This window comes from Lynx canadensis, chromosome E2 (genome assembly GCF_007474595.2).
Source record: "Lynx canadensis isolate LIC74 chromosome E2, mLynCan4.pri.v2, whole genome shotgun sequence".
Taxonomy (NCBI): Eukaryota; Metazoa; Chordata; class Mammalia; order Carnivora; family Felidae; genus Lynx; species Lynx canadensis.
The window spans coordinates 45,046,578-45,066,206 of record NC_044317.1 but is presented as its reverse complement, the minus strand read 5'-3'; the positions used below and the strand labels follow the sequence as shown (position 1 = coordinate 45,066,206).

The 19,629-nt window shown below is 44.0% G+C and overlaps 1 protein-coding gene and 1 long non-coding RNA gene across 3 annotated transcripts in view; one reads left to right on the top strand and one right to left on the bottom strand.

Annotated features, from left to right (window-relative positions):
- Nucleotides 1–10,101: 10,101 nt before the first annotated feature.
- Nucleotides 10,102–18,655, bottom strand: LOC115502530. Its single transcript, XR_004343007.1, has 3 exons — nucleotides 18,594–18,655; nucleotides 10,586–10,913; nucleotides 10,102–10,484 (listed from the first exon to the last, which is right to left on the bottom strand). It is a non-coding gene; the product is annotated as an uncharacterized LOC115502530 (long non-coding RNA).
- The window catches only part of ZNF568 (zinc finger protein 568), a 153,384-nt gene continuing 152,368 nt past the window's right edge, over nucleotides 18,614–19,629 (top strand). For both annotated transcript variants that reach the window (XM_032591460.1, XM_030297946.1), the window contains exon 1: nucleotides 18,614–19,045. The gene's annotated coding sequence lies outside the window, so the exon portion shown is untranslated. The remainder of the gene's footprint in view (nucleotides 19,046–19,629) is intronic.

The window sequence follows — 19,629 nt, the reverse complement described above, 5'->3', positions numbered from 1 at the left end:
AGGGAAAGGAAATTATTAGATCACGAGGGGAGACTTAGAGAACTAAGTGATTCCATGAAACAAAACAATATCCATATCATAGGGAGTCCCAGAAGAAGAATGGGGAAAAGGGGGCAGAGGGTTTATTTGAACAAATGATAGCTGAGAACTTCTCTAATCTGGGGAAGGAAACAGGCATTCAAATCCAAGAGGCACAGAGAACTCCCCTCAAAATCAACAAAAACAATTCAACACCATGACATATCATAGTGAAACTTGCAAAATACAAAAATAAAGAGAGAATTCTGAAAATAGCTAGGGACAAAAGGTGCTTAACCTACAAGAATGGGACATAAGGTTAACAGCAGACCTGTCCATTGAAACTTGGCAGGCCAGAAGGGAATGGCAGGAAATACTCAATGTGCTGAATAGGAAAAATATACAGCCAAGAATTCTTTATCCAGCAAGGCTGTCATTCAGTATAGGAGAGTTTCCCAGATAAACAAAATTAAAGGAGTTTGTGACCACTAAACCATTCAACCACTAAACCACTAAACCAGCCCCACAAGAAATTTAAGGGGGGGGGGGGGGGTGTCTCTCTGAGTGGAAGAAAAAAAAAAAAAAAGACCAAAGCAACAAAGACTACAAAGAACCACAGAACATTACCAGACACACCAACTCTACAGGTAACACACTGGCACTAAATTCATGTCTTTCAGTAATCATTCTGAATGTAAATAGACTAAATGTTCCAATCAAAAGACATATGGTATCAGAATGGATAAAAAAAAAAAAAACAAGATTCATCTATATGTTGCCTACAAGAGACTCATTTTATTTATTTATTTATTTATTTATTTATTTATTTATTTATTTAATGTTTATTTATTTTTGAGAGACAGAGCATTAGCAGGGGAAGGGCAGAGAGAGAGAGGGAGACACAGAATCCAAAGCAGGCTCCAGGCTCTGACCGGTCAGCACAGAGCCCGATGTAGGGTTCGAACTCACAAACCTTGAGATCATGACCTGAGCCAAAGTTGGACGCTTAACCGATTGAGCCACCAGGCGCCCCTACAAGAGACTCATTTTAGACTCAAAGACACCTACAGATTGAAAGTGAAGGGATAGAGAACCATCTTTCATGCTAATGGAGATGAAAAGAAGACCAGAATAGCCATACTATATCAGACAAACTAGATTTAAAAACATAGACTGTAACAAGAGATGAAGAAGGGCATTATATCATAATTAAGGGGTCTTTCCATCAAGAAGACAATTGTAATTATTTGTAACAATTGTAAATATTTATGCCCCAACTTGGAACACCCAAATATGTGAATCAATTAATCACAAACATAAAGAAAACTCATTGTTAATAATACCATAATAGGAGATTTTAATACCCCACTTACAACAATGGACAGATCATCTAAGCAGAAAATCAACAAGGAAACAATGGCTTTGAATGACACACTGGACCAGATGGACTTAACAGATATATTCAGAACATTTCATCCTAAGGGAGCGGAATACACATTCTTCTTGAACGCATATGGAACATTCTCCAGAATAGATCACATACTGGGTCACATATCAGCCCTCAACAGGTACAAAAAGATCAAGATTATACCATGCATATTTTCAGATAACAAAATGCTATTTTCGTAGCATTTTCAGATGCTATGAAACTGAAATCAACTATAAGAAAAAAACTCGGAAAGCCCCCAAATACTTGGAGGTTAAAGAACATCCTACTAAAGAATGAATGGGTTAACCAGGAAATTAAAGAAGAAATTTAGAATTATCAATCTCAACACTCAAAAAAACCCAAATAATCCAGTGAAGAAATGGGCAGAACACATGAACACTTTTCCAAAGAAGACATCCAGAGGGCTAACAGATACATGAAATGATGGTCAACATCACTCATCATCAGGGAATACAAATCAAAACCACAATGAGATACCACCTCATACTGGTCAGAATGGCTAAAATTAACAACTCAGGAAACAACAGTTATTGGTGAGGATGTGGAGAAAGGGGAATCCTATTATGCTTTTGGTGGGAATGCAAACTGGTGCAGCCACTCTGGAAAACAGTGTGGAGAGTCCTCAAAAAGTTAAAAATAGAACTACCCTACAACCCAGCAATTGTACTACTAGGTATCTATCCAAAAGACTTAAAAAATTGCTGATTCGAAGGGGCACATGCACCCTAATGTTTTTAGCAGTGTTATTATCAACAATAGCCAAATTATGGAAAAAGCCCAAATGTCCATTGACTGACAAATGGATAAAAAAGATGTGGTAGATATATACAATGGAATATTATTCGGCCATCAAAAAGAATGAAATCTTGGCATTTGCAACAACATGGATGGAACTATAATGTATTATGTATGCTAAGCGAGATAAGTCAGTCAGAGAAAGACAAATATCATATGATTTCACTCACATGTGGAATTTAAGAAACACAACAGATGAACACAGGGGAAGGGAAGGAAAACTAAGATAAAAACAGAGAGGGAGGCAAACCATAAGACACTCTTAATTATAGCAACAAACTGAGGGTTGCTGGAGGGGAGGTGGGTAGGGGGTAGGGCTAAATGGGCAGTGGGCATTAAAGAGGGCACTTGTTGGGATGAGCACTGGGTGTTATATGGAAGTGATGAATCACTGGGTTCTACTCCTGAAACCAATACTACACTGTATGTTAACTAACTTGAATTAAATAAATTAAATTAATTAAAAAATATAAAGAAGCTCACTTGAGCATTGGTATCAGTCTTTCTTAAAACTCCATAGATGATTGTCTGTATGTTGCCTACTAAATAAAAATATTGCCTATGTTTACAGACCCTCTGGATGTTGACAGTTATGTGACCAAAAGCCTAGACCCTGAATCACATTGTTAGTGTGACCCAAAGCCTCTATGTAAATTAGTTGTTATTATTTGGCTTGGCCTAAGGCCTGTACTCCAAATAACCTTGTTAATCCCTGCCTAACACAAAGCCGCTCGTAAACAAAGACATTTACCAGGCAAAATATTCCAAAGAGGTAAAAATAAGTAGGAGCTAAGGAGAAAAAAAAATACCTCTTTCTAGGTAAACTTGAACACTTTACTACCAAACCACCATTCTAGAAATGACAAAACAGTTCTACAGAGAATTTCAGTGAATGGCCCAAGTGCCCACAGATGGCAAATGACCAAGTTAGAATTAAGACCCAGAATAAAATTCCAGAGTCAGACTATTAACCATCAAGTTGTGCTATCTCCCAAAGGCACATAAGAGTTTCATCTGACACAAACTGACACAGTTAGATTTCAAAGGCTTCAACACAGTTCTCATTACTATATTCTCTTAATCTAAAGTCCTCTGTTACAGGAGTGCCTGGGTGGCTCAATTGGGCAAGCCTCTGACTTGGTTTTGGCTCAGGTCATGATCTCACAGTTTCGTGAGTTCGAGCCCCATGTCGGGCTCTATGCTGGCAGCATAGAGCCTGCTTGGGATTCTCTCTCCCTCTCTCTGCCCCTTCCCCACTTGTGCTGTCTCTGTCTCTCTCAAAATAAATAAATAAACTTTAAAAAGTGAAATAGGAGGCGCCTGGGTGGCTTAGTTGTTTAAGCAATTAACTTTGGCTCAGGTCATGATCTCACAGTTTGTGAGCTTGAGCCCTGTGTCAGGCTCTGTGCTGACAGCTCAGAGCCTGGAGCCTACTTCAGACTCTATGTCTCCCCCTCTCTCTACCCCTCCCCTGCTCAGGCTCTGTGTCTGTCTCTCATTAATAAATAAACGTTAAAAAAAAGTGAAATAAAATAAAATTCTATGTTAAAAAATAGTCAATACCTATGCCTGATATTCTCTTAGTGCAAGTTCTGCTCACCTAATGGCTAGAACCAATACCTTCTACCTTGCTTTGTTTTAAAAATACATCTTTCAAGATCAACTATAAATGGAATCTAATTCTATCTAAGCTTAATTCTTCCCCCAGCAGATAATATGTAAAATAAAGGTTTACTATTTCCTACAGAGAAAGAAACTCCACTAAAATGTGGACAAACCAAGACTTACCACATGCCTATGTATATACTAGGTCAGAGGAAAAGGGGCATTGGGAAGGGTCTGAATTCACCAATGCTCTCTCACTGCCATGGGCTGCCATCAATCAATGAAAATAAAAGGCCCATGAACATCTCTATCAGGGAAAACATACATGGAGAAGGAAAGCACATGTAAGAAAAGCAAAAATCAAGTGAAAAATAAACAGTATGTGTAATAACTTGCAAGGAAAAATCTCTGTGAAGACAGAAGGCCATGAAAGACTTGCCAAATGAATATGGCCACACCAGGTAGGCCACGGGAACTCACTGGGCAGGCAAATCCCACCCTCTTCTGTGGACCTCAGCATTCATGCAGGCCCAAGCTGTGCTTTCCTGCTTTCTATGGCACTCATCTTAGGAGAAATACACGAGGGGACAAGAAAGTCATCAGGAGACTAGACACCAGGGCCAGAAGTAACTCAGGCCCTCCCCTGAGTTTACAGATGCACCACAGGACTTACTTGCTTTGTCAAGGGGAGGCTGACTGTCCTTGACAGAGAGGGGTCAAGAATCCGTCAGCGGCCAGCCACTGAGGAAAGAGCCCTGGGTCCTGGAATGCTTCTGGGAAGCACCATCCCCCCCGTCCAAGGAGGCAGGTGCTAAGCAACTGGTGTGCCCCACCAGGGAGGGAGCCCCTCCACAGCTGGGCCTACGTACACTAGGGAAGAGGCTGTTTTTCCGGGGGGTGGGGGGCAGTGGGGTTGCAGACCTGCAGAAAGGGATTCCTGAAAGGCACTGGGAGAGGCAGAAGCTCCGATGTGTGGTGCCAGGGCATGGGACTCCTCCACCCACATCTAGGTCTCAGGGAAAATGGATTTTCAGGTGACAAGGCTATGGGATCTTTATTACCTCACTCACCAGATATCATCCCCACCCCACCTGGCCTTACATCAGATCCCATTCCTACCCGCTCCATTTGGATTTCGGTCCATAGTGTATGCAGTCTGTAGTGTCTGCATCTGGCCATCAAATCTGGCTGGCATGGCCGTAGTGGCGGCCACGGCTGTGATCCAGAGGCCCATGATCTAGGGGAACCGAGGAGAGTAAAGCAGGCTCACCCTCCCCACCTCCCGGGTTACACCCTCCTCTTTCACCCCCTCCCCACCGCCCACAACGCTCCAGGAGCCCAGCAACTCGGGGTTGAGGCCCGCCCTCCAACTGCACAAGTGCGGGCAACAGATATTGCCAGCTTCACCCGGGAACCACCACCATTCCTAAACGAAGGGCGGAAACTGTAGAGGGGCGGGGGCGCCCTCTGGCGGTAGTGTTGGACAGGTTGAGGCACAGGCTGTGGCTGTCCTGTCTTCTAGTGGGTCCAGCGGATGGAAAGAAGGGAGGGAGGGAGGAAAGAAGAGAGGGAGCGAGAGAGGGCCAAGCTAGACTGACCAAGCAGGATGAGAACAGTAGCGTTGGTATCCCTTCCCTTGCGAGTGTGCCTGGGATGATTCTGGAAGGGGTCTGCCCTCTGACCCTGAGATGGGACTGCCCCTGTGTGCTTCCGGGCCAATTTGCTCCCTCGCAGGCTTCAGTTACTGGAGCCAGAGCCAGCCGGAAGCCAATGAGCTGCCCAGTATGGGTGGAGGGATGGGACTTGTCATCTAGGCCTAGGGATGCTTACAGTCCCCATTCTTCCTAGTGACCTTGTAGCTGTTTTTGCTGTGTTTGGCTGTGTAGCTGAGTGTGATTTTTTTCCTCCTCGTTTGTCCTCGGTTTTCTTAAGGTGTGCCTGACCTGGCGATGGCTTCAGACCAGCAGTTGTAGGAAGCCCTTCTCCATCCTAAAAGGCACCTTTCCAAACACAAGAATACAAAAAGACCTGCTCAGGAATGCCTTTCAGACTTTGAGGAAAGAGGTCAAAGAAGGTGCTTTTCACTCTTTAAGGCCCCACCTCACCCCCCTTCCCAAAATTCATATATCTCACCTAACCATTGTGCCATGATCCACAGGAGGCAAGTCACATTAGGAGGGTATGATCCACTCCGTGGCTGACTTGATGGCAAATTTACCACTGATCCACTTCCAGCATTTCATCTTCTGGCTTCCACTCCTTACTGGGAAGCCGGTCCCCGTTTGAGCTTGGGGGAGTAGAAGTGGAGGTGGGAGGGGTGTTTTCCAGAGGAGCGTTGCTACTTGGAATGTGCTTCTTTCTTTTTTTTTTTCTTTTCTTTTTTTTCCCCACCCACTGCAATCTTGTCTGATTTGGGGTTGGCACCAGCCATGTTTCTTCTTGTGGTCCTGTATATGAAATTCTTGATTGTGAGCCTTCCGGGGCTTCTTCTTGCTGCCCAAGCATGGCTTGGGGTCACTGTCAGTCTTGCAGTATCCAAATACTGCCTCAGACATACACTTTCTTCCTCCATCTTCCCTTGCTGGATCCCAATTCTACACCTATTCAACTTGATCTTTCTGTTCTCTGTGCCTGTGTTTGCTCCTCAGCAATTTCCATTATTCTCTCCTCCTCCTATAGGGGACGTGTTATATTCCAGTGGGTTCATTTTTCCTTCTGAAACTATTCTGCTGAGGTCATCACTTACATTTTTTGTATGTCATGGGCAAAACTTTTTTTTTCTTTTCTCCTGGTTTTTGTGTTGTTTTTAAATTTTTTTTTTCAACGTTTTATTTATTTTTGGGACAGAGAGAGACAGAGCATGAACGGGGGAGGGGCAGAGAGAGAGGGAGACACAGAATTGGAAATAGGCTCCAGGCTCTGAGCCATCAGCCCAGAGCCCGACGCGGGGCTCGAACTCACGGACCGCGAGATCGTGACCTGGCTGAAGTCGGACGCTTAACCGACTGCGCCACCCAGGCGCCCCTTGTGTTGTTTTTAAACTCCTAGAAGAGATTTCATTTCCTGTCCAGCCTGAGCATTTCTCTTCTGTGACTGAATCTATATCCCTACCTCCCCTGCCCCTACCAAGGAACTGTCTTTGAGCATAATTCACATCAAACAAAATGCACTGCCTTTCCATTTGGTGTCTGACAACATTTGGCAGATGTCCTTGGAGGTGGCTTGCTGCTGTCACCAGAACCTCAAACACTGGAGGGGATGGAACCCAGAAAGTCTCTGAGGAAACTATGAGTGAAAAATCACTGGGGACTAGAAGAAACTGCTTCTTTTTCCTCAGGGTTCTCTAGAGAACTGCTAGAAGCCTTTTGTGGGTATCAGTACCATGGAGGTGCTGATGTCCCGACATGCAGGATTCCAGTCAGTGGTGGCCTCTAGTGGTGTATGCCTGAACTGAGACTCAGAGACAGCCACGATCCAAGTCCACACTCCAGGCACCTTACCCTCAAGCTCTCCTGAACCAGAGTCAGCTCTAAGACTCACACATAGTGTCTTGACCCAAAACAAAGTCAGGCAGGCCAATCTCCAAACATACGTCATTCTTTATATGGTGTTGGATTCTTTCTCTCTTCAAAAACCACTGTCTCTCACCCCAAACACTGCACCCCCAGACACAGCTAACCGCCACACTGGACTGTATTCCTGACCGAAACAAGTGGCTCCAACCAGGCCCAGTCTGTCAACAGGGGTCTGGAGAGGACATCAAAGGTACCAACCAGGCCTACTTTTCTTCCTCCACAAAATACTGTCTCCCATCACAGTTCGAGACTTTCCCTCCAGGAGGAGGAAAAATCCTTGTAAAGACAAAGGGCCATGAAAGACTTGCTAAATAAATGTGGCCACACTAGGTGGCCACATAGGGATTGGGAAACCCACTGGGTAGGCAAATCCCACTCCCTTCTCTGGACCTCAGCCTTCAGGTAGGCCAAGCTATTGTTTCCAGGGGCACTGGTCTTGGGACTAGAGAATAAGAAAGGTATCAGGAGACTAGATGCCCCAGACTACAGGAATTCAGACGAAGCCCTCCTCTGAGGCTACAGATACAAGGCAGAGGGACAGGAGCTCCACAGGACTTGCCAGCTTTGTCAAAGGGAGGCTGGCTGTTCCTGACACTGAGGTCAAGAATATGCCAGGAGGATAGCCACTGAAGAAAGAGCCTGGATTCTGGAAGACCTATGGGAAGCATTATTGCCCTTTCTCTCCTCCTCTATAGTCCATGTTATATTCCAGGGAGTTCACTTTTCCTTCTCCTATGTCCACTTGTTCTTAAACCTGTCTGCTCAGGCCATTTCTTTCGTTGTTTTCAGTTGTGAGCATCTTTTTCTCATTTCCTTGGTTTATTTTCTTGTTTTTAAACTCATAAAAGAGATTCCATTTCCTGTCCAGTTGACCACTGCTTTTCTGTGTCTTTCACTTATGACTGACTTTATATTTGTACTTCCCCTGTATCAGTAAACTGTCTTTCACTCAGAATTTCATTCAAATATAATTCACTCAAACAAAGCACACTGCTACTCCTTTAAGTGTATGATGATTTTTTACAAACATAGAGGTGGAGTGATGCCATAATGGAAGCTCCAACACAGGGAAGGGGCAGAACCTGGAAAGCCTTTCAGGTAACTCTTTGCAAAAGCCACAGAGCCAGGAAGAAAACATTTCTTTCCCATAGTGTTCCTTTCCACAGTGGTTATAACCACTTCATCCCCCAACCACCATTGTCAGGGCGCACAACCCCTGACACAATTTTTTGAAGTTAGTAGCCCACATGTCCAATAGCAGTATAGATCTCAGCTAGGAGTCCATCTCAGCTAGAATCAAAGTGCGGACATCAGGCTGTTAGGCAAGCTATCCATACTGTATCTTTCCATGAAGCACATCAGGCTGTCATTGCCCAGAAACCAACTCAGGTGGGGAAACTTCAACTCATACTTTGTCCTCACTACAATTTTAACTATCTTGTCTCCATAAAGCCCTGCCTCTTAATCCAAACTAACCATCAAAAGCCATCAATGGGACTTGGCAAAGCAAAATCCTGGTCATATCACACCTGAGAAAAGCAGGTCCTACCTTGCCTAATTTTTTTTTAAATTTTTTTTTCAACGTTTATTTATTTTTGGGACAGAGAGAGACAGAGCATGAACGGGGGAGGGGCAGAGAGAGAGGGAGTCACAGAGTCGGAAACAGGCTCTAGGCTCTGAGCCATCAGCCCAGAGCCCGACACGGGGCTCGAACTCACAGACCGCGAGATCGTGACCTGGCTGAAGTCGGATGCTTAACCGACTGCGCCACCCAGGCGCCCCTACCTTGCCTAATTTTTGAAACCAGGTCACTGGAGAAGATGGAGGATAAATTCTCAACTGGTTCCATATAGTCTTCAATTCTTCCTCCACTAAATACTGTCCAATATCATGGCTTTCCCACTTCTCTCCAAGAGGAAGAAAACTCTTGTACAGTCAGAAAGCTGAGGAGGATTTTTTTAAGTGAAGAGGTTGATAATAGGCAAGTGGGAGAGGGATACTATGTAGGGTCTTCCATCAGGAACCCTTAGTGACAGACAGCACCTTGTACTCTGGGGAAAGGTAAGGCCTGAGAATCTTATCTGGCAGAGTGTGCCTGGGGAAGGAAAAGGCATGTCTGTGATAAAAACCAGAGAACTCTTGGAAAACCAGAAAGCACCTGGAGCATCTTCTTTCTTCCAGGAAGACAAACACTCTATTTTTCTGGAACTGCCTTTTAAGTTCACAGAACTATGCCTTCCTGTTTGGAGAGGTTCTCAAGGAATTCAGACCAAGGCCTCCTGTGGCCTCCTCCATTAGTTCGTACATTCAGGGCAAAGGGAGAATGGCACCAGATAGCTGACCTATCTTTTAAAGGAAAGTCCAGCCAGTCCCTGTCACATGGGGCAAGACTCTCCCAGGAGGACAACTACTTTGGAAAGAGCCCTGGCTCCAGGAAGGCCTCTTGGAAGATTTGCTCCTGTGGGAGAAGTAAGGTGCCCGCTAGCCCACCCATATTTACATCCAACTCAGGAGATAGCACCCTCAATAGCCAGGTCCAGTTATCTGAAAGGAATTGGGGTAAGGAATTGGTGATATAAGACAGGGCAGGTGCAGCATTTCCAGGAAAGTGCTCTAAGAGGCATGGCCCCCTCAGTAGAAGTTTTAGAATTGGCCCTGTGGAGGTGCTGGCCCACCAAGGTGCCCAAGTCAGGAGATAGCACTCTCCATGACCAGTCCCAAGTACAGCTAAAAGAGGTGGGGTGGTTTCACTATTTCTAGGAATGTGCTCAAAGAGTCGGTAACCCCTGGAGTTTGAGGCCAGGATTGGGATCCTTTTTCAATGTCTGAAGGAGGTACTGGTCTCACAATACCTATGAGTGTCTATTTACAATAGACACTATCACTTAGGGACTTGGACCTTCATATCCCTGCCCCCAACCTACCAGCCACATTCCCTCCATACCAGTCTGAAGAGGTGGCAAGGGAAGCCTAGGATGTGCGGTAGGATCCTTGTCTCAAGTCTTCATTGAATGTGTGAATGTGATTGTCCCTGAAGGAGTCTGCCAGAGATATGAATGAATGAATGAATGAATGAATGAATAAATAAAGCAAAACAAAACAAAACAAAAACAAAGCATATAAACATAACAAGAATACTCACTGTCAACTCACTTTCATATTATAGAAGAGGTACAACAACAGGCCATGTACAGTCTTTATAACATCTCACAAGCCCTCTTGCTCTAAAGGGAACCACATAACTAATTGTAGATATTTTGAGAACAGGAACTTCACGGTGGTACAACATTATAAACTGAGCTGCAGATCTTAATGGAAATTCTGCCATTTTCCCACTAATGTCTTTTTTTCTGATCCAGGATCCGCTTTACATTCAGTTGTTATTTCTCCTTAGCCTTTGCCACCTTCCACGTTTTCTCAATCTTTTCTTGTCTTTGAGGATCCTGATGCATGTTTATTTTGTGTAAGTCCTAGGAAGAAACAAAATCAAAATGAAATTCATAGAATTCTGTTATCATTGAAATCATTTTTTCTCATCAACATATATGTTTCTTCTGGGATATATGCTATTGTTATAAATTTCTCTGTTGATATTTTCTTTGTACAAAATAACTTTTGGTTTCACTATGCTTTACATACAATGGGATCATTCATTCTTAGCTCTTGGCCTTTTCATTCCTGTTGTCTAGTGATGTTATCTGCATTCTATTTTTCTTTCACTTTATTTTATTTTATTTTTTTTAATTTTTTTTTTCAACGTTTATTTATTTTTGGGACAGAGAGAGACAGAGCATGAACGGGGGAGGGGCAGAGAGAGAGGGAGACACAGGATCGGAAACAGGCTCCAGGCTCTGAGCTGTCAGCACAGAGCCCGACGCGGGGCTCGAACTCGCGGACCGCGAGATCGTGACCTGGCTGAAGTCGGACGCTTAACCGACTGCACCACCCAGGCGCCCCTATTTTTCTTTCACTTTAAAATGATATCCAATTGCTTATCTCTTTGCTTTTTCTTGGTGGAATGGTTGCTCCTTTGAAAGCCCTTTTTTTTCTCTGGAAGGTTCTACGGTTTTTTTACTTTCATCAAATGTTCTCTTATGGTGATATCTACATGGCTCAGTTGGTTAAGCATCCAACTTGGCTGAGGTCATGATCTTATGGTTTGTGAGTTCAAGCCTGGTGTTGATCTCTGTGCTAACAGCTCAGAGCCTGGAGCCTGCTCTGGATTCTGTGTCTCCCTCTTTCTGCCCCTCCCCTGCTCACAATCTATCTCATGCTAAACTAAAGCAACATCGATAGTCCAAAACTACTCTGTTTAGACGGATCTGCTTACACAGTTGACCCTTGAACAATATGGGGGTGTTAGGGGTGCTGACCCCCCCCATCAGAGTTGAAAATCTGGATATAACTTAATTCCCCAAAACTTAACTACTAATGGTATACCATTGACTGAAAGCCTTAACAATAACATAAACAGTCAAACAACACATATTTTGTATATGTATTATATACTATATTTTTAGAATAAAGTAAACTAGAGAAAAGAAAATGTTATTAAGACAATTATAACGAAGAGAAAATACATTTGCAGTACTTCACTGTGTTTATCGGAAAAAAAAAACCACAGATCAGTGGACCATGCAGTCAAACATACGCTGTTCAAGGGTCAACCATACTGTCTACTGGGTTGTTTTTTTTTTTAATGTTTATTCATCTTTGAGAGAGAAAGAGAGACAGAGTGTGAGCAGGGGACGTGCAGAGAGAGGGATACACAGACTCCAAAGCAGACTCCAGGCTCTGAGCTGTCAGCACACAGCCCAATACAGGTTTGAACCCACAGACCATGAGATCATGACCTGAGCTGAATTCAGATGCTTAACCGACTGAGCCACCCAGGCACCCCTCTACTCTTTCTGCTAGGTCTCGCTCATGTGGTTCTGTTCCCTTGCATGACTTGTTATCTATGACAGCTTGCTGGTCATTATCCCTAAAAAGTTATTTGTTGTTTTTTTTTTTTAATTTTTTTTTAATGTTTATTTATTTTGGGGACAGAGAGACAGAGCATGAATGGGGGAGGGGCAGAGAGAGAGGGAGACACAGAATTGGAAGCAGGCTCCAGGCTCTGAGCCATCAGCCCAGAGCCTGACGCGCGGCTCGAACTCACGGACCGCGAGATCATGACCTGAGCTGAAGTCGGACGCTTAACCGACTGAGCCACCCAGGCACCCCAACCCTAAAAAGTTATTTGTGGAGGCAGAAGCATAAGGTTGGTATACCCACCTGCAGTGTGGACTCTCATTCATCTTGCCAGGTATTAGCCAGCCCAACTCAAATCAAATTTGAGGTTCCTTAATTGATTTAGGTTGTGAGTCCATAATTTCCCACATCTAGTAAACTTGAAAAGAAAGAAAAATAGAACTTTGCCCCAGGAAAAGCAAATGAGGATTGCTGGGAATGGATCCCAATCATTGGTATTTTTTAAGTTTCTGAGTGACTTTAAGATTTAGCTAGAATTCAGAAGCACTGGACTTAAGAGAAAGGCAGAGTATAGGGGCCAAGTTGTAAAAGAAGAACATCTTTAGATTTAAACATTATATCTAAACATGTTCTTCAGTCATGGTCCCTCATACATGGCACTGACCATAAGCTAAAGATAAGAATTTACAGTTTTTTCTTTTTTTCACAAAAATATTTAGAAAAACAGAGAGAAAAGATTAATCACTATGTACTCATTATCCAGATTTAAGTTCTCAGTATTTTGCCAATTTTGCATTAAGAAAAGTTATTTTAAAAAACTAGGAAATAAGGAAACATTACTATGTCATCCTGTGTGACTCTTCAAAGTCATACCAGAGCATGGTCCAAAAACCCACCCAAGGTTGGGACACCTGGCTGGCTCCGTCAGTTAAGCGTCCGAATTCGGCTCAGGTCATGATCTCACTGCTGGTGAGTTGGAGTCCTATGTCAGGCTCTGTGCTAACAGCTCAGAGCCTGGAGCCTGCTTTGGATTCTGTGTCCCCATCTCTCTCTGCCCCTCCCCCACTCGTGCTCGCTCACGCTCTCTGTCTCTCTCTAAAAAATAAACATTAAAAAAAAATTTTTTTTTAAATAAAAGCTGACCCAAGGTCTAATAAGCCATTCTAGTGAAGGTTTTCTAAATTCAGCACTGTTCACATTTTTGGCCAGATAATCCTTTGTTGTGGAAGGTTGTGTTCTGCATTGTAGAATGGTTGGGGGCATCCATCCCTGGCTTTTACCCACCATGTGCCAGTTGCATTCTGCCCATCCTTCCCCTCCCACCCCCCCTAGATGGTGACAACCAAAACTGTCTCCAGACATTGCCAAATGTACCCTGGGGATTAAAACTGCACAGTTTGAGGGTGCCTGAGTGGCTCAGTAGGTTAAGCGTCTGACTTTGGCTCACATCATGATCTCACAGTTGGTGGGTTTGAGCCCCATGTTGGGCTTTGTGCTGACAGCTCAGGGCCTGGAGCCTGCTTCGGATTCTGTGTCTCCCTCTCTCTCTGCCCATCCCCCGTTCATGTTCTGTCTCTCTCTCTCTCAAAAATAAATAAAAATGTTTTAAAAAATTAAAAAATAAAATAAAATTGCACCAGTTTGAGATCCTACTACTCTAGTGGAATACAGGTGTGATTGGCTTTTTACTAATTAGGACTCAGACTATGCATATGCATAGCTAGGTATTCACTTGCAAAAAATTGATGCATTTCATCTATTAGTCTATTACAGATGCAAATTGATTTTTTACAGAAAAGATAACCTTAAAGGTTTGGTTTTTATTGCCCTGTAGGACATGAAATAGTTTTGTATCTAAATTTGCAATCTTATTCCAAGAGTCTTTCTTCCACTAACTTGGCTCCAGCACAGCAATGATTGATCCATCATGCAGGACAAGAGGAAAATGCTAATAACCCTCTCTGATCTGAAAGAAAAATCTCACAAGTTTAAGGACATCTTTAAGAAATCCAAAGACATCAATTATAGTATTTTTACCACAGCATCAGTTATCTATTGCTGTATAACAAATTACTCCCAAACTCAACAGCTTAAAACAAACATTTAGTATCTCACACAGTTTCTGAAAGTCAACAATATGGGAGCTGCTGGTTAGAGTGCTGAGTCTCTCATGCAGTTGCAGTCAATCTGTTATTGGCAAGGCCTGCAGCATGTCAAGGTTTGACCAGGGCTGCAGGATCTGCTCCCAAGATGACCCACTTGGATGGGGAGGGTATCAGTTCCTCCCTGGCTGTTGGCAGATTTCAGTTCCTTGCTACATGGGCCTCTACATAGGCTGTGTCAGCGTCCTCATGACATGACAACTAACTTCTCCCAGAGTAAATTATTTGAGAGAGAGCAAGAGAGAGAGACAGAGAGAGAGCGAGTGACCACACCTTGAAGACAGAAGAGGTATCATTTATAACTTAATCTTAGCAGTGGTGTGCCATCACTTCTACTGTATTTTATTAGCCTCCTAGACCAGCCCTGGTCCAATGTGGAAGGGGACTACACAAAAGTGTTAATGGCAACAGGTAGCCATTTTGGGGGTCAGCTGTTACACCAGTTAGTATAATGACCAATTGGAATTATGTTTTTTTAAAAAGCTATTTTCATAAGACAAGGTAACCATTCCTAAAGATTCCAATGTCTATGATATGTAGAGCACTGCTTTGGGTGCTATGAAATGAATGCTGTCAGTATGATGCAGGCAGGCTGGGTCTGAGGACTCAGGACGGTTCCACAGGACCAGCCAAGAGGGTCCTTGGCTTTATGCAGGAGAGAAATCTAATGAGAGCTGGAGAGAGTGAAGACAGAGTTTACTGAAAAGTGTGAATGACAAACAGAGAATAGCAGACAGAGCGTCTGGGAGACTCAGGAAGGAAAAGACAATGAGTCTCATCATCACTTGTGGTTAAGTGTTTACATTGGAAAGGGGTTTAGAGTACTCAGTTTCTTTCAGGAATCCAGGGTAGGGTCCAATCAAAGCAAGAGTTTGATGAACAATAGGTGTTATTCTGTAAATCACCAACGGTAGGGGGTGTTGATGCCAGGGTCAGCAGAGGTTTGTTTGAAGCTATGTCCTGGAACACGTTTGGGATCTGGCTCTTATTGGATATCATCAGGTGTTTGGGGCGCAGGACAAAACCCAGAGAATGATTAGCTTTCTTGCTTCCCCCTTGAAGTGGGAACATAGTCTCTTTGGCTTATTCACAGGCAAAATATAGAACCTGAGTAAACAGGGGTGCCTGGGTGGCTCAGTCGGCTAACCAGTCTGATTCTGGATTTCAGCTCAGGTCATAATCTGAGATTGGGCTCCATGCTGACAGCACAGGGTCTGTTGGGATTCTCTCTCCTCTCTCTCTGCTTGGTGTTCTCTCTCTCTCTCTCTCTCTCTCTCTCAAAATAAATAAATAAATAAATAAACATTAAAAAGAAAAGAAGAGGTACCTGGGTGGCTTAGTCTGTTAAGTGTCTGACTTCAGCTCAAGTCATGATCCTGCAGTTCGTGAGTTCAAATCCCACATCGGTCTCTGCACTGCCAGTGCAGTGCTTGGATTCTGCTTGGATTCTCTCTCTCTTGCTTGCACTCTCTCTCTCTCAAAGTAAATAAATAAACTTAAGAAGAAGAAGAAGATGATTAGTAAATGGGGCCTAACAGAAACTCTGCCTACACACTCTGCATACAGTTCCTACAGACTCTGCCTGAGACCTTGCCCATGAGACAGGCTAGAAGTGCTAGAGTTTTAAGGCCCTTGTAGTAGCACCCAAATATGAGGAATGAGAAATGATGTACAAATATCTGAGCTTCAGTGGCCCTTGAACGAGACAACTTGTATCTACACTGTCCTCCAGAGTTCCCCACAGCACTGAGCTCCCATTGTTCACAGGGATAATCCCCTCCTTGATACACTCTGTATTGGGTTCCACTCCTCCTTTGTCACTTCCCTAGACCCTACCTGCCAAAAAAAAACTGCCCACACTCACATCCTTGTCTCAGGTCAGCATCCAGGGCAGGCCACTGTTAGAAAGAAAACCACAAGCCCCAAATCGTGTCATTTATCTAAGCCTCCAAACCAGGGCTTAATACTACCTAACTTAATTGTAGTTTCAACCTCCCGTAGAAACGTTAAGTCTTAATTGATGAAGGAGCATGAGGCAGGCTGAAGGATAAAGTACAAGCTAGCACCCCCACCCCCACCCCAGGTGGGATCTGTGTGATATTCCTTGGACACTCCTGGTTCACCCAAGAACAAAGGAAATATTCCTTGGACACTCCTGGTTCACCCAAGAACAAAGGAAGGGGTTTAGGTGCTTGCCATGGTAATGGGGGAAACTAAGGCGAATGAAAAATTAAATTCCCTTTCTGCCTACAGCCCACTGACAAGTCCTTGAAACAGGCAGAGTGACCTCCCTCTACGAGCTCAGCTGCCTCAAGGATGACTCTTTTCTGGGGGCAAAAGAGATCCCGGCTTAACATTGTCCACTTCCTTTATCTCAACTGACCCAGGATATATGCTGGCAATCATGCTCCAAGTTTATGGTCCCCGATATGCATCTGAAGGGTCTCATCACTTAGGTTTTATTAAACAGTGATAAATGGTGTTTCCCTAGCAACAGTTAGCCCCTCAAGGTCCTGGAAACCTTGCTTCCAAAATCCCTTAAAGACATACTCTATCCCTGACCTCCTCCCAACCTGAGGGTATATAATGAGTTACTTGTCACAACCCCTGTACAGCTCTTTGTGCCCATGGGTCCTGTCCCATGCTTTAATAAAATCACCTTTTTTGCACCAAAGATGTCTTCAAGAATTCTTTCTTGGCTCTCAGGTCCAGACCCCACCATCACCCCAAAACTTCATCATTAACCAGTATATCAGGAATTTTCTGATTAGAACCAATGAGGTAAACTGTTACTTGGGCCCTCTCCATCCCCCTAAAATGAAATTATGTTAGTTAGGGATTAGCTCATCAGGGACCACAGTGAGAAATTAAATAAACTATCCTGTTTCTCAGCATGTTTGTTTTTCAGCTTTATGAGTCCTTGAGAACTTCCCTGTTCCTGGAAACCCACCAAAGTTATTCAATTGAGCAGATGTCTGGGAACAAAAAAAATCATAAATGTTCCTGGGAAATTGGAGTTAAGCAAACCCCTGTTAAGTTATGCTTGAACAATTTTTATAAAGGTTTTCTCAGTTCCTGTGACCACTTCTTAATTGCAAGAATAGCCTACCAAAAGGTTGCCCGCTAGCAGTATAAATTGGTCCTGAAGTTTGTGTTAGAGACAGAACTTTGTGGACTATCTCTGTCTCCGTACTACCTGCAAATAGTAAAATCCATTTGCTCAAACCAAAAGACATGGGTCAATCGTTTGGCTGATGCACCCAAGCTAGGTGCCCTTTGTGTTCAGTGACAAACCTGGTGATCCATATGGGTCAGTTATCCACCTAAAAAGACTCCCTGCTCTTCCACCTAAAGGAAGGTGACCTTGCCTGGAACAATCCTTTCTTTTGCTAATAACTTTCTTGCCCCTTTCCCACACCGCCCCATCTTCCTATAAAAGCTTTCCATTTTGTACAACTCGGGGAGCTCCCTTTTGACTTGCTAGATGGGATGTGGCCTGATTCATGAATCGTTCAATAAACTCAACTAGATGTTCAAATTTACTCACCTGAATTTTTATTTTGTAACACTACTTAAGACAAAGTCCCTGTATATCTGGCCCAGCATTAACACAAGGCAGGGAATTATGTCTCTCTAAATTTTTTTTTATTTCCTATGGGATCTCTCATATCAGCAGCAAAAACATAGAGTGCTAAAATTCTTAATTATCATTTATTTAAAATAGTTGAAATCCTAAAAAAAAAAAAAAAAGAAAAAAAGTCCCTGCTTCCAACATTTTCTTTCGGTAAGAGCCAATAGCTTCTTTCTCGCCCTCTCCCATGGCTCCGCCCTCACCGGAGTTCTCGACCCTTCCTCCGGTGGCCTCAGTGTCCCCAAGGGAAGAGCGTCTTAGCTGCTCTCCAACTCCAAGAGCCGTTCGAAGAGAAGTTTCACCTTTTTGGGGGGAGCTCCTCCTATAAGGCGGCCCCGCCCATTACACGTAAGAAACGGTATAAATGTACGAGGCCATCTTACCTCAGCGCCTGCCCTGCTGGAGACAAAGAAAGCTCAGCTTGGAGGTTAGGTCGCCTCCATATTGGTCACAGCCGGTTTGGGCTTCTGAGATGCTAAAAGCAGCCGGGACGTCTGTGTTTGCAGCCCCAGGAGCACTTGTTTCTCCCAGCCCTAAAACAGCTTAACCCTCTTGTCTAACAAAGGGCCTAATCACTACTGTACGGCACAGATTTAAACATGGCTGCCTCCAACAAGGTGTCAAGAGGGAGCGGCCATCAGGCCTTCTGTTAAAGTTCAGAAACCCAGAATCCTGTTCGCTTGGAAGGTTGCCAGGTGGAGGCCGACAGCCTCAGAGTCGCGACTGAGTCTGCGCACTCGCCACTCGGGATGGGAAGAGATTATACTGCGGTGAGGCGGCGTGGTACGAAGATCAATTTCGGGTTATGGGCGCGGATCCAGGAAAAATGGGAAAGGTCAGTATGAGAAACAGTCAAAATTAAAGACTTCTGTAGGATAGTGTTTGGACGACTACGGTGGCCCTTATGGGTCAGTCATGGGTGCCCGTAAGGGTCAGTGACGAGCGTACTGAAGAGGTTAAGTGATTGGACTTGTGAACCTCGTGGGGGTCTGTGGGGCGGGAGGAGGTTTGTGGGAGTCAGTGGCAGTGTCTGTGAAGATGGATTAGAAGTATGTGGGAATCAATAAAGGAGGGTTCTCGATTTCTTGATTGGCACAGTGAGTGGGGATCAGTTTACAGTGGTCTTTAGGGGTCTGGAGCCAAGTGGGTGCTTCAAAAACATTTATTTGAACCGCATTAGAGCGCAATGATCGGAAGCCTGAGAGGGTCCGTGATTGGAGGTTCTGAGTTCTGTTTGGGTACCTGGAAGTGATGATTGTGGAAACTTTGAGGTTAACTGATGAGAAGGGTTAATGGGGACCAAGGTTTAGAGAAATGCTTTCGGCCATCAGTGATTGACACTTCCTTTAGATCATCGATGGGAGGAATCTGAGGGTATTAGTGATTGAACTTTTGTAAACCAAGGAATGGAGAACATAC